Raw genomic sequence first — 12,936 nt, 5'->3', positions numbered from 1 at the left:
GTTATACCTTAGTCCGGATCTAGGTATTTCGAGCTTCAAAAATCATGACATCTCAGTCTAGGCCCGAATGTCTTGATTATTTTCATTTAAACATTTCACTTTGGAGGTGAATATTTTTCAACATTTCTCGTTATACTTTAGTCTAGATCTAGGTATTTCAAGTACAAAAATCTTGACATCTCAGTCTAGATCTGGATGTCGTAATTCTTTTCGTTGAACATTTCACTTTGATGAATGTTCTTCTCAATCTCGATATCTTAATCTATTACCAATTTACATTCTTCAAGGAACCTGAGTGAGAGTTGGGTACTTGTATAGTAAAATGGGATTTATCATGTACCTCAAGATGCTCTACCGCACTGATTGGCAGTACCTAGGTACGTTCTTTCCTTTTGCATCATGCATTTGCATTAGCATTTCCATGCATCATATAAATTGCATTCAAAAATGGAATTCATTTTCCAAGAAAAAAATCATTCATCGCATCGCATGATCAAAATTAGTCTCAATTTATCTTTGAAAGCAACCTCACGAGCTCACCTTCAAAGAGTGTGGTGTTGACACCTAAATTTTGGCGATCTCGATTATTTATTTATTGCATAGAAAATTAGGGGTTAATTTTATCCCTGAAAATATTAATTGCATAGCATATAGACGTAGGTTCACTTATTTTTAATTTACATGTTTTGCATTTATTTATTGAACCAGGACGAGTAGATTTGAATTAGTGGTTCGAGCTTTAAATTGACAGCCGGACTATGCCCATGAAACGAGCAAATTGGCCAAAGCTTTGTTTTAGTAATCGGAAATTATCTTGTGAGAAAATAAGAATTTGAAATTTTCGAGATATGATGAATTTTTCAGATAGGCGAAGTGAAAAGTGAATATCACATTGGGAAAAAAGAATCTTCGTGGATATCAATTTGGAAAAATTAAAACCTAATATGAGGTTTATAAATAGATTAGTCGTATAGGGTTTTCGGGGAGCCACACAATAGAAGGATACCGCACATTAGGGGTTTTCTCTCGATTGTTAGAAGAAAGAAAAATTGAGCACAGGAAAGAGAGAGGTCCTTCGGTTTTAGGGTTTATGGGTGGAGAAGGTCTTCACTTTTTCCTTTTGCAAATATAGTGCTACAGAAAGTATGAAGGGAGCAGAGAGAGACCGGTGAGTGGGACGTGAGATAGGCGGGGAGAGAGAGGGAAAATTGGAAAAAAAAAAGAGAGAAAAGAAGAAGAACGATGCTCATCTTCTCCAGGCGTGCTTGCCGCCATCCGCCTAAGCTTTGACTGCTCATTGACGCCGTCGTCTTGCCACACGAGCCACCCAACTCTTACTCTACTGTCTTGCCAAAGCTTGACCCACCACACCAGCATCAACGCCTAGCCTTGCCTCTCGCCCTGTTGCTGCCGGAGCATCGTTCGCTCATGCCTAGAGCCTGACCCAAGCCGAATCGTAGCCCCTCCGCTCCGACGACGCCGCTGCTGTTCTTACTTTGTTCGCGTCTACAGCCCTCTGCTTAGCTTTGCTCCGTGCCTCTATTCGGGCTCAAAGCTAGTCGCTGCACCTCTCACTCGAGCAACCACTCGAGCCGCCCATCGCGCCAGATTTGGGCGCCGAGCGGTACGTCCGTCGACATCTCGCCTCGCCACCATTGCTGCTTATGTTTAATTTTTAGTTTAGATTAAGTTTTTAGATAGATTGCATCGTAAGTTAATATCGCTAACTTACGATAATATCTTAGTTTAAATTAAGGTTTAGCCTGACCTAATCCTTAGTATAAGTTAGATAGAATCTTAATCTAGCTAGTTAATTTTCGCATTTTTCTAATTTCGAATTTCATGGAAAATACCAAAAATTGCCTTAGAATAAATCAATTTCATTCATTAGGAGAGATTGCATTTTATTTACATCATATAGTTAGGTCATGTTGCCATTTCATGTCATTTCATGTTAGATTAGTAGCATGATTGCATAAGCATGATTCTCATTAATTAAGAAAAAAATTGCGTGTTAATTAGAAATCATATCTAGGGTTGATGATGTGAATTCCGATCTAATAACGTGATGCTTTCTTTGCTACGAGGTAACTTCCTACAATTTATTCATTGCTTTCCTTGATGTTAAATTGGTGGTTTGCGCACCCGCATGATCACCTCACATGTTAGGAATTAGATTTAAAATCAATTTAAGCTGCCTCGCAAAAGCATTTTGAAAATAAAAGAATGGTACCGGAAGGGCATTAGAGAAATCTAGCATAACCAAGTCCCCGAACTCATAAATCTCGGTTCGTAGGAGAAGTAAATCTCCATTACTTTACTTGGGTTTCTAATCGACCCACCAAAAATAGATTAGTGGCGACTCCTAGATAAAATCTATTTGCATATTAAAAAATTTGAACTTAAGTCGCGAATTGGTATGGGCTTGGGAGACCGAATTAAGTCTAAAGCTTAACAATCCATCAGCCAAACCCTAGGTAGTTTTCACCGAAAAATTAGGTTGCGACACCAACATAGGCGATACTCCAAGTACCTATTGTCCAACCGTTACAGACTTTTAAGAGTTGTGCTCTTGCTTTCAACAACGACCACGTGGAAGACACTACACTGTAGGCCGATCCTATGCATCCTTTTGAAGCACAATATTGAAATTTGGGCAAGAAAAAAGCTCCGATCCTCACTTTTAGCTTGGGCCTTGGTCTTTCTTTTGAGCTTAATCCACAAATTTCCCTTCATCATGCTAACTAGTTAAAGTGAAAATTCAAAAAACCAGTTCGCGGAAAGTTTTCTCACTTAAACATAATAGATTTTCTTATTTGTGGTGTGCAGGTGTTCACTAGGGTTGACCCTGACCACCCAACCTCGCCGATCTGGTCCGGTTTCAGGGAGACTAGGTCAACCTTGGTCCTAATTCTGGACCAAGATTGCAGATCAATTCTCAGTCCCGAGAATTCAGGTCAGTCCATCTTGGACTCACCACGACTACGTGTGTGTGTGTGTGTGTGTGTGTGTGTGTGTGTGCGCACGCGTGTGTGTTTGTCAACAATATTAAACAGCTCTTTAGTGAAATTCAAGTAATTTTACATTATTCTTTAATAACTTAGGTTTTTAATATCTTTTATGGTGTCAATAGTCATAATTTATTAATAAGAAAAATATTTTTGTGAGGAGTCTCACGGCGTCCAAAAATGCACCTTATGACAACCTCCTCTAGTATTTGTTTTCTTCTGTCTTATTTGTCCTCTTAGTCTTTAATTTGCTAAAATCGGAAAAAACAACTTCTCCACTCGTCACTCGACACTCGCCTCGCTCACTTTGAGTCACTTGTGTCGCTTGCCACTTGCTTGGCTTGTTGTTCCCTACTCAACATTCGATACTCATTTTGTTCGACGCTCACCCTACTTAATCCTCATCGCTTGTCTTTCTTAGCTGACCTTGCTCATCAAACCCATTGGATTGGTATAGTCCTTGGTTGCCCTTTCAAGGGGTACAAAAATGAAATAAAAAATTATTGGTTAGTCATGGGTTGACCTTGAAACTGGACTAAACTCATTGAGTCAGTTTGATCCTCAATCACTTTTTTAAGGAGTACAAAAAATGAAATAAAAAATTATTAGTTGGTCCCAAGTTAATCCTGGAATCGAACCAAACCCATTAAGTCGATCTAGTCCTTGGTCCCAAGCTTAGTAGGGTCGGTCCTCAATCCCAAAATTAAGGACAAGATCGTGTGGGTTGGTCCTAAGGTTAAGGGATGGATTGGCTAAACTCGGACCATGCTCACTCCTAGTGTTTACGGCTTAGAAGCTTCAACCTAATGAAAGTGGGTTTGCAGATTTTGCGCATTATTTCTGAAAAAAATGGTAGAATGAAATATGAATCAAGATAAATGTCATGTGGTGCCCTTATCAAATATGGCTCTAGTGCCGAGGGATGTCAATTGCAATTTCGGGGAGGACAAATTGTCCACCATCGAATAGAGATGTCCAACTAGTAGCCAATGAACATTGTCAGAAAGCAAAAATTTTAGCACTTTGAAAAAGACAACCAATGGGTAGATAGTATGTATCACGAGGCCACCAGTTTTCTCAATGATGTGATATAAGGTTAAGGGATGGATTGGCTAAACTCGGACCATGCTCACCCTAGTGTTTACGGCAGAAGCTTCAACCTAATGGTGGGTTTGCAGATTTTGCACATTATTTCTGAAAAACAAATGGTAGAATGAAACATGAATCAAGATAAATGTCATGTGGTGCCCTTATCGAATATGGCTCTAGTGCCGGGGATGTCAATTGCAATTTCAGGAGGACAAATTGTTCACCATCGAATAGAGACGTCCAACTAGTAGCCAATGACCATTGTCGAAAAGCAGAAATTTTAGCACTTCGAAAAAGGCAACCACTGGTAGATAGTATGTATCACGAGACCACCAGTTTTCTCAATGATGTGATATCTCTATGGCTAATCAAACAATCCAAATTGGATTAGTCAAATACGAATAAAGTAACAAAAGGAGATTCATTTCATGGGTCAGTGATGTGAGATTAATGGAATCACAAACTTTGATGTAAAATACATGAAATGAATTACTAAATTTGTAAATTAGATAAGACATGAAACAAAATCATTATAATTAGCTCAAATATGGAAGACTGGTTGCACACTTTGTGATGGCACAAAGAAATCAAAATTAATTTGTGCACTTTATTCACCTCGCTAGCACACATGCATATATCAAACCTAGTTACTAATCTACTCCCATGGGTTAAGTAAGAGCACCTCATCTCTAATTCCACAACATTTCCGAAGTTGGCTACGACAACGCTGCTCCAATTTTCATTGGATAATGACAATGAAAATTCTTACACTCATGTCAATCCGTCACATTTAGTTTTAAAATTCTTTTTTCGATTATTTAAATGTTAAAATCTATTGTCATCCTTCAAGTTAGTCATTTCATTAACTTCCCAACTTTTAGTTGATGAAAAAGTCTAGGCTGGCATTTTCTATTATTTATTTCCTCCACAAGGGCGACATTTTGTGTTCATCCTTTTATGTTTATAAAATTATCTATTAAAGAAAAATGAACTTGGTTTTTTTTTATTTTTAGCTTGTAAGATTAAAAGGAAAGGGGCGACAATGTGTGTGCCCTCTATAACCGACCTCCTTGTTGGGGTCGAGGTAAGGAGTGGTTGGCCCTCACTAGCCATAAGTGCAGGCTTACGATTCTCGCCAACACTAGGCAAGGGCTCCTGCAATCATGGCAAGGGCCCTTGCCTCACAGGCAATAGTGGCAACCCTTGCTGGCAACAAAGATGCAGTGGCATCGCCCTCCTTCCTGCCCCTTCACCACCAATCTCTTTCCATTTTTTCCTTTTCATAACTTTAGTGCTTTTTTTCTTTTACCTTTTTCTAATGCGTCACATTAGCCCCGCTTGCACAAAAAAAGAAAATTAATAAAAAATCCACATGGATTTTCCGTCCAAGAAAAAACAACAGTGTTAACGAAAAGCCTAATTTGAAGGACAATGACGAGTTTTAAGCCTTAAACGACTCTGAAAAAATTGAGAACTTAAGTGATGTATTGACACAAGTTCTAAAACTTCTGCCGTCACCATCCCACTAATTTTATAGGATTCATGGGAAAGATATATAGAGAAACATATGAGAGAAAATTTTATGCAAAGACTTAGTTTATGGAAAAGTGATGGACAGAACTAGCCAATTATAATATAAAAGTTACATTGAAACTTGTGGTTTTTAAAGAGAACCTGTAAATCTAGACTATGTTTACAAATGGGACCGACGTGATCTAACAAAATTAGTACTTTGTTCCACCAGGTAGATCGCTTATTAAAGCTGAATGGTGGGTAATGCATTTAATGGCCTCTAAAATAAAGATTGGTTGGCAAACTTAAAGCAGGTCAATGCCGATGGGCGTCCACGTCTTTGAGGGGACTCTTGGGTCGGATCCATGGTATCCTCCGCTTGAGGTAACGACTAACGATAGTCCAACCGCTTGCCTGTCGCTGTCGCCTTACAATTGCTTGACTCGAATCTCCCTCGTCACCACAAAGGGCTTTATCCTCCGCTCATCCACATAAAATTTACGTTAGAAGTGCGGGACAGTTTTATAGAGAAATTATTAATTTTAAACATTTTCGCAAAATTCCATTTCATTCCTTCTCATTAAATTCTGCTAGAAATCACAAGCATGAAACTGCTCTTCGTGATTCACTGCGTCAGATATTTTCGGCGAAAATTTATAGAAATGACTATCATGGAACTTCTACAAAAAAATTTAGGATTAAATTTACAAAATCGAAAAGTTTAGAATTAAATCGATACTTCTACAATACGTCTAGTATTAATTGGACAATTCCGCCCATGTTTTCATTCTAGTACAGATTTCTACTGAAATTATTCATCCTTTCAAGAGGTGAAATTACAAGAAAGGTACGTTCTTTTTGTCTCGTATCGAAGGACTTTCCCTAGAGACAAGTGCATGTCCCTCGAAATCGCCGTCCAAACAGCTGGACTTTCCCTTCCTCCCACGCCATCTCTCCACCGGCAATCAGAAAGAAGAATTTCTTAAGATGTGGTTTCGCTACCCCCAAACGGAAAAATACGAGGTTGGCAAATTTTTGGATCCATAAACTCATCTTAGAATTTCGTGATGCTTGTAAACCGGCAATCGTAAGTTTGTTTCCTTCGATCATGAATAGAGAAAGATATTATGATTTTATATCTACCTTTAGTGTAAATGGGATATTCCCAAAATTATACTTTGTACCTATTGATAATTCCATATTAAAGATGTGCAACCAGACCAATTTTATACAAAAATTGAATCGGACCGCCATCAAAATGAGCTCAATACCAATCTAGTTCCTAATTCCAAACTTTTGAAATTAGTGAAATCAGTTTGATTCCCAATTTTGAGTGAAGAACCGATTGGGAATCAAATTGAACCAAATTTGGAACTGGTTTCATAGAGCCTAAAATTGAATTTTTCTCTTATTATATTTTTTATATTTCTCTCTTTTTCTATTCCAACCTCACCCAAACACTTCACGACTCTCTCTCTCTCTCTCTCTCTCTCTCTCGCCTACAACTCACACTCCTCCTCGCAACCCTCACTTGTTCCTAACTAGCATTTGCTCACTCGCCCTCATTCATATTATATTTTGAATCATTTTGTTATTCATATTATTTTGCTATAAAAAATGAAACTCAATGAACCAAAAAAAAAAGGTTCTTGGTAGACCTTGGAATCAGACTAAAAAATAGGACGCGTTCCAGGGTCATTTCTAGGACAAATAGGGTAGGTTACAAGTTTCAAAAACTGATAATTAGTTCTACCAGAGCATGTTCTAAATTCCAAGTTCTAGGTTTAGAATACAATCACCCCTAAAATTCGTTATTGATTGTACATCAGAATATAATATAGTGTTATATAATAATTATGGGCAAGAAATGAGAGTTCGTTAATAAAGTAAGTGCTAAAATTACAACATCAGATGCCTTTTGGTTTCGGGGATGTCAATTGCAATTTCGGGAGGACAAATTGTCCGCCATCGAATAGAGACGTCCGACTAGTAGCCAATGACCATTGTCGAAAAGCAAAAATTTTAGCACTTTGAAAAAGACAACCACTGAATAGATAGTATGTATCACAAGACCACCAATTTTCTCAATGATGTGATATCTCTATAACTAATCAAACAATCCAAATTGGATTAGTCAAATACGAATAATGTAACAAAAGGAGATTCATTTCATGGGTCAGTGATGTGAGATTAATGGAATCAGAAACTTTGACGTAAACTTAATGAAATGAATTACTAAATTTGAAAATTAGATAACACGTGAAACAAAATGATTATAATTAGCTCATATATGGAAGGCTGGTTGCACAGTTTGGGATGGCACAAAGAAATCAAAATTAATTTGCGCACTTTATTCACCCGCTAGAGCACATGCGTAAATCAAAACTATTTACTAATCTACTCCCATGGGTTAAGTGAGAGCACCTCATCTTCAATTCCACAACATTTCCGAAGTTGGATACGAGAACGCTACTCCAATTTTCATTGGATATTGGCAATGAAAATTCTTACACTCGTCTCAGTCCGTCACAATTACTTTTCAAATTCTTTTTCTCGATTATTTAAATATTAGAATCCATCGTCATCCTTCAAGTTAGTCATTTCATTAACTTCCCAACTTTTAGTTGATGGAAAAGTCTACGCTACCATTTATTATTATTTATTTCTTCTACAAGGGAGACTTTTTGTGTTCATCCATTTATGTTTTATAAAATATTTATTAAAGAAAATTGAACTTATTTTTTTGAGCTTGTAAGATTTAATGGAAAGGGGGACGGCAATGTGTTGTGCCATCTATAGCCAACCTCCCTTGTCGGGATCGAGGTAAGGGTGGTTGGCCCTCACATGGCCATAAGCGCAGGGTACGATTCTCGCCACCACTAGGCAAGGGCTGCTGCGACCATGAATCAAGGGCCCTTGCTTGTGAATCAAGATAAACATCAAGTGGTGCCTTTATCAAATATGGTTCATATTATTGTAACTCAATGAACCAAAAAAATGAAACTCAATGAAACCAAAAAATGAAACTCAATGAAACCAAAAAAAAAAGGGTTCTTGGTAGACCTTGGAATCAGACTAAAATATATGACACATTCTAAGGTTAGTTCTAGGACAAATAGGGTAGGTTACAAGTTTCAAAAACTGATAATTAGTTTTACCATAGCACGTTCTAAATTTCATGTCGTAGGTTTAGAATAGGATCACCCCTAAAGTCGTTATTGATTGTACATCAGAATATAATATAGTGCAATACAATAATTATGGGCAAGAAATGAGAGTTCGTTAATAAAGTAAGTGCTAAAATTACAACATCAGATGCCTAAAAGATTTATTTACGATTGAGATTAGATAGATGCTCTTGAGGTGTCCTTCAGAGAAATGCATAAGGACGGTGATTTGAACCTAGGAGCATGTACGGATCGCTTGGTGATTTGTTTTATATGCCAGTTCACTTTATAAGTAAAGCCAATGACTTCTGGAAAAAATATCTCAGTACAGGCCAAGCCTCAACCTGTTCCTTGAACACCATGAGAAACTCGTCATTTCTCCTTGCGCTTGTTCTCTCAATCCTTCACTGTCTTCTCAACCTTCCTCTGCGACTCGCACTACTTTGAGAGAGGCGACTCTCTCTCCGTTGATAACCCGGATGACATCCTCATCTCAAAGTCTGGTGTCTTCTCCGCCGGTTTTTACCCGTCGGCAAGAACGCTTACTGCTTTGCCATCTGGTTCAGCCATCCACCATGCAGCGGCCAGAATTGCACCGTAGTTTGGATGGCAAACCGCAATGAACCTGTCAACGGGAGGTACTCTAAGCTTTCTATTAAAAAGAACGGTGATCTCGTGCTAACCGATGCCAGACACGCTGTTGTTTGGGCCATAGATACAGCCTCACTCTCGCGGTCGAAAACACCGGTTCATCAGTTACAACTCCTAGACTCTGGTAATCTTGTTCTTCGTGACAGAGAAGGTAATGTCCCACTCTGGCAAAGCTTCAACTGCCCGACCGACGTGCTCCTCCCTGGACAGAACCTCACCAGGAACACACCACTTGTTTCCTCTCAGAGCAACGGCAACTTCTCTTCTGGCTATTACAAGTTATACTTTGACAACGACAACATCCTTCGTCTCCTCTTCAATGGACCTTTGTACTCAAGCGTATACTGGCCAGACCCGGCCCGTGTGAGTTGGGAAGTTGGAAGAACAACCTACAACGATAGTAGAGTTGCAGTGCTCGATTCCTTGAAATTTCACTTCATCCGACGATCTGAAGTTCCTGACGTTGGATTTTGGCAAGAAAACACAACGTATGTTAAAGGTGGATCATGATGGTAATGTAAGGGTCTATAGTAGAGAAAAAGATGGGAAGTGGGTTGTAACATGGCAAGGCTTGTCTGAGTCATGTACTGTTCATGGGATTTGTGGACCGAATAGCGTTTGCAGGTACAGCCCGAGGGAGGGAAGGAGTTGCTCTTGCCTTCCTGGATATGTGCGGAATAATGACACTGATTGGACTCAGGGATGTGCGCCCAAATTCGAGAGCTTCTGCAACCAGGGTTCTGATGCTCATGTCGATTTCCTGCGTTTGCCTCACCATGATTTCTATGGATATGATAAGGACTATACTTCAAACACTACCCTGGAGTCGTGCAAGAAAATGTGCGCAGATCTTTGCAATTGTAAAGGCTTTCAATACAAATTCAACGGGGAAGGGAGCTTCGACTGTTACCCCAAGATACTGCTGTTAAATGGATATATTTCGTTCTCATTTATTGGGAGCATCTATTTGAAACTACCAAAAGCTAATCTCTCTTCTTATCAAATACCCACCAAAGGATTCGACCCACTGCCTTGTCCCCTAAAAGCTCAAGAAGTTGACCTACAGAGGACTTATCTGACGAGCCACCAGAATTCGACACTTGAGATCTTGCTCATTTTGCTACGGCGCTGGCTGGAGTGGAAATTGTTGTAGTCTTCCTCACATGGTCCTTTTTGATCGGGACTGATCCTGACAAACGCGGAGGTTATGCAAGGGATATCGTCTTGCGGGGACAGGATTTACAAGGTTCACATATGCCGAGCTAAAGAAAGCGACCAGGAACTTTAACAAAGAGATTGGAAGAGGAAGTGGGGGGATTGTGTACAAGGGTGTCCTGCCAGATCATGGGGAAGCAGCGGTCAAGCTGCTAAACGAGGCGAATCAAGGAGAAGAAGAGTTCCTGGCTGAAGTGAGAACAATTGGGAATCTCAATCACATGAACCTGATTGCGATGTGGGGTTACTGTGTGGAGGAAGGCACAGGCTCTTGGTTTATGAGTTCATGAATCACGGTTCCTTGGCAGAAAACCTTTCTTCCGATCAACTCGACTGGAAGAAGAGGTATGAGATCGCGGTGGGATCAGCCAAGGGGCTTGCTTATCTTCACGAGTGCTTGGAATGGGTTCTCCATTGCGACGTGAAGCCACATAACATACTCCTCGATTCCGATTACCAACCAAAGGTGGCTGATTTTGGGCTGTCTAAGCTACTTAACAGAGGGCCTTAAGAATACAAGTTTCTCAAGAATCAGAGGAACGAGGGGTTACATGGCTCCTGAATGGGTTTACAATATGCCAATCACCTCCAAAGTGGATGTGTACAGCTATGGAATCGTTCTATTGGAGATGCTGACAGGAGGGAACCCAGTCGCAGCCATGCCATCCGCGGAGAAATAAAGGCGACAACAAAACATTCACTTCCTGGGTGAGAGAGAAGATGAAACCAGGGTTGCCCATGGAGACATGGATAAGGGAAATTGTGGATCCGACCGTAAAGGGACCTTACGACATCAAGAAGATGGAAGTTTTGGTTGCGGTGGCGCTTCAGTGTGTGGAGGAGGACCGAGATGCGAGACCGACCATGAGCCAGGTGGTTGAGATGCTTTTGCGCCATGAAAGTGAGGATCTGTAATCGAATACAAGCATAATTGCTCATGTTCTAGCTCTAAATAAGTGGACAATTACAAAGGCAATAGTCTTTGGATGTACAAACCTAGGAAAGATAATTTAGTAAGTGTTTAGGAACAAGTCATTGTCTATCTCTATTTTATCATATTGGAAATCTAGAAAACATTATTTAACAGGATAGTTCCCTATAAAAAGATCATTCAACAACGAGGATGCAATAGCTCTCTTGTTACTATTTGTCTTTGGTGCGTCTGATCCAGTCTTGTGAATACACGGTTGATTTGGCATGGTTTAGATCGGTAAATATAAAGGTACCATAAGCGCACAAAATAGTACGCTTCTTCTTAATAACAAATTATTGACTAGATAAAATAGATACAATTTGTAATATTTTTTTTTGGTCGGAATTTGTAATTTTTGTTGACCCTCGAATTTTTGTCAACGTTTAAAATATTAATTTATTTTGCAAAAATATAAAAATATATAAAAAAGGTAAAAAGCAAATATATATATATATATATATATATAATCGAAAAAAATGAATGTAATAAAATGAAAAGTCGGGTCCAGTAGGCCCGCATGTTCAACCCATCCTTTCAATGAATTTTCGGCCCTTTCAAAAGTAAAGCCCATCTTCCCATTCATTTCTTCCTTTCGGCCCACTTTTTCCCTCTATCCGTTGAGCCCATCTCTTTTAATGTTTTCATGGTCCATTACAGTTTAAAATAACAAAGAGAGACAAGAGCCCAGCCCAATGTGATTTCTTCCTCTTTGCTTACATGAGCCAACGCCGTGAAGAGGAAAAGAAAAAGAGGCGCGGATGAGGAGGGGACGGCAACGAGCAAAGCGCGAACGCGGGCCCGTGAGCGAGGGAGGAACAACAAGCTGTGATGCAAGCAAAGCCAAGCCTTTTAGAAGGCTGAGCTGGCGTGAGGGATGAGGAGAGGCCTAACCGAAAAGATTCGGAGAGAGGGAGCATGCGAGGGACATCCTGTTTTTTCTTCATGCCGTTTGGGAATTAAGAACAGAAATTTCAATCTATAAGATTATGGTCTAATCTTGTGAAGCCAGAGATATATTTGTGAGGGACGATATAATTTGGACTCTTATATATCATTTTTAGACAGAAAATCATATCAAAGTCGGATCGGAGGCTTGTTCTTGTACAGCACGTCACCTATTTGATAAAATGCCCGAATGATATACTGAAATCCATGCTATCCGATCGGCGTTAGAAGTTTAGTTTGATGTTTCATTGTTCTTATATTGTTGAAGGACGTCTCACTTTCGTGTTTTTATGTGACGTGGAAACTAATCTGTCGTGTCATCGAGTCGGCCATGGATGAATACCTCGCTGGAGATGCTGTTCCTTCAGCATATCTC

General features: G+C 39.5%; 1 pseudogene; it reads left to right on the top strand.

Moving 5' to 3' along the window:
- The first annotated feature begins 9,307 nt into the window (after positions 1-9,307).
- Positions 9,308-11,728, top strand: LOC120292810 (annotated as a pseudogene).
- The last annotated feature ends 1,208 nt before the right edge of the window (positions 11,729-12,936 follow it).

The sequence above is a fragment of the Eucalyptus grandis genome, chromosome 4 (assembly GCF_016545825.1).
Source record: "Eucalyptus grandis isolate ANBG69807.140 chromosome 4, ASM1654582v1, whole genome shotgun sequence".
Lineage (NCBI taxonomy): Eukaryota > Viridiplantae > Streptophyta > Magnoliopsida > Myrtales > Myrtaceae > Eucalyptus > Eucalyptus grandis.
The sequence above is the reverse complement of the archived record's forward strand: the minus strand, read 5'-3'. Positions and strand labels throughout refer to the sequence as shown.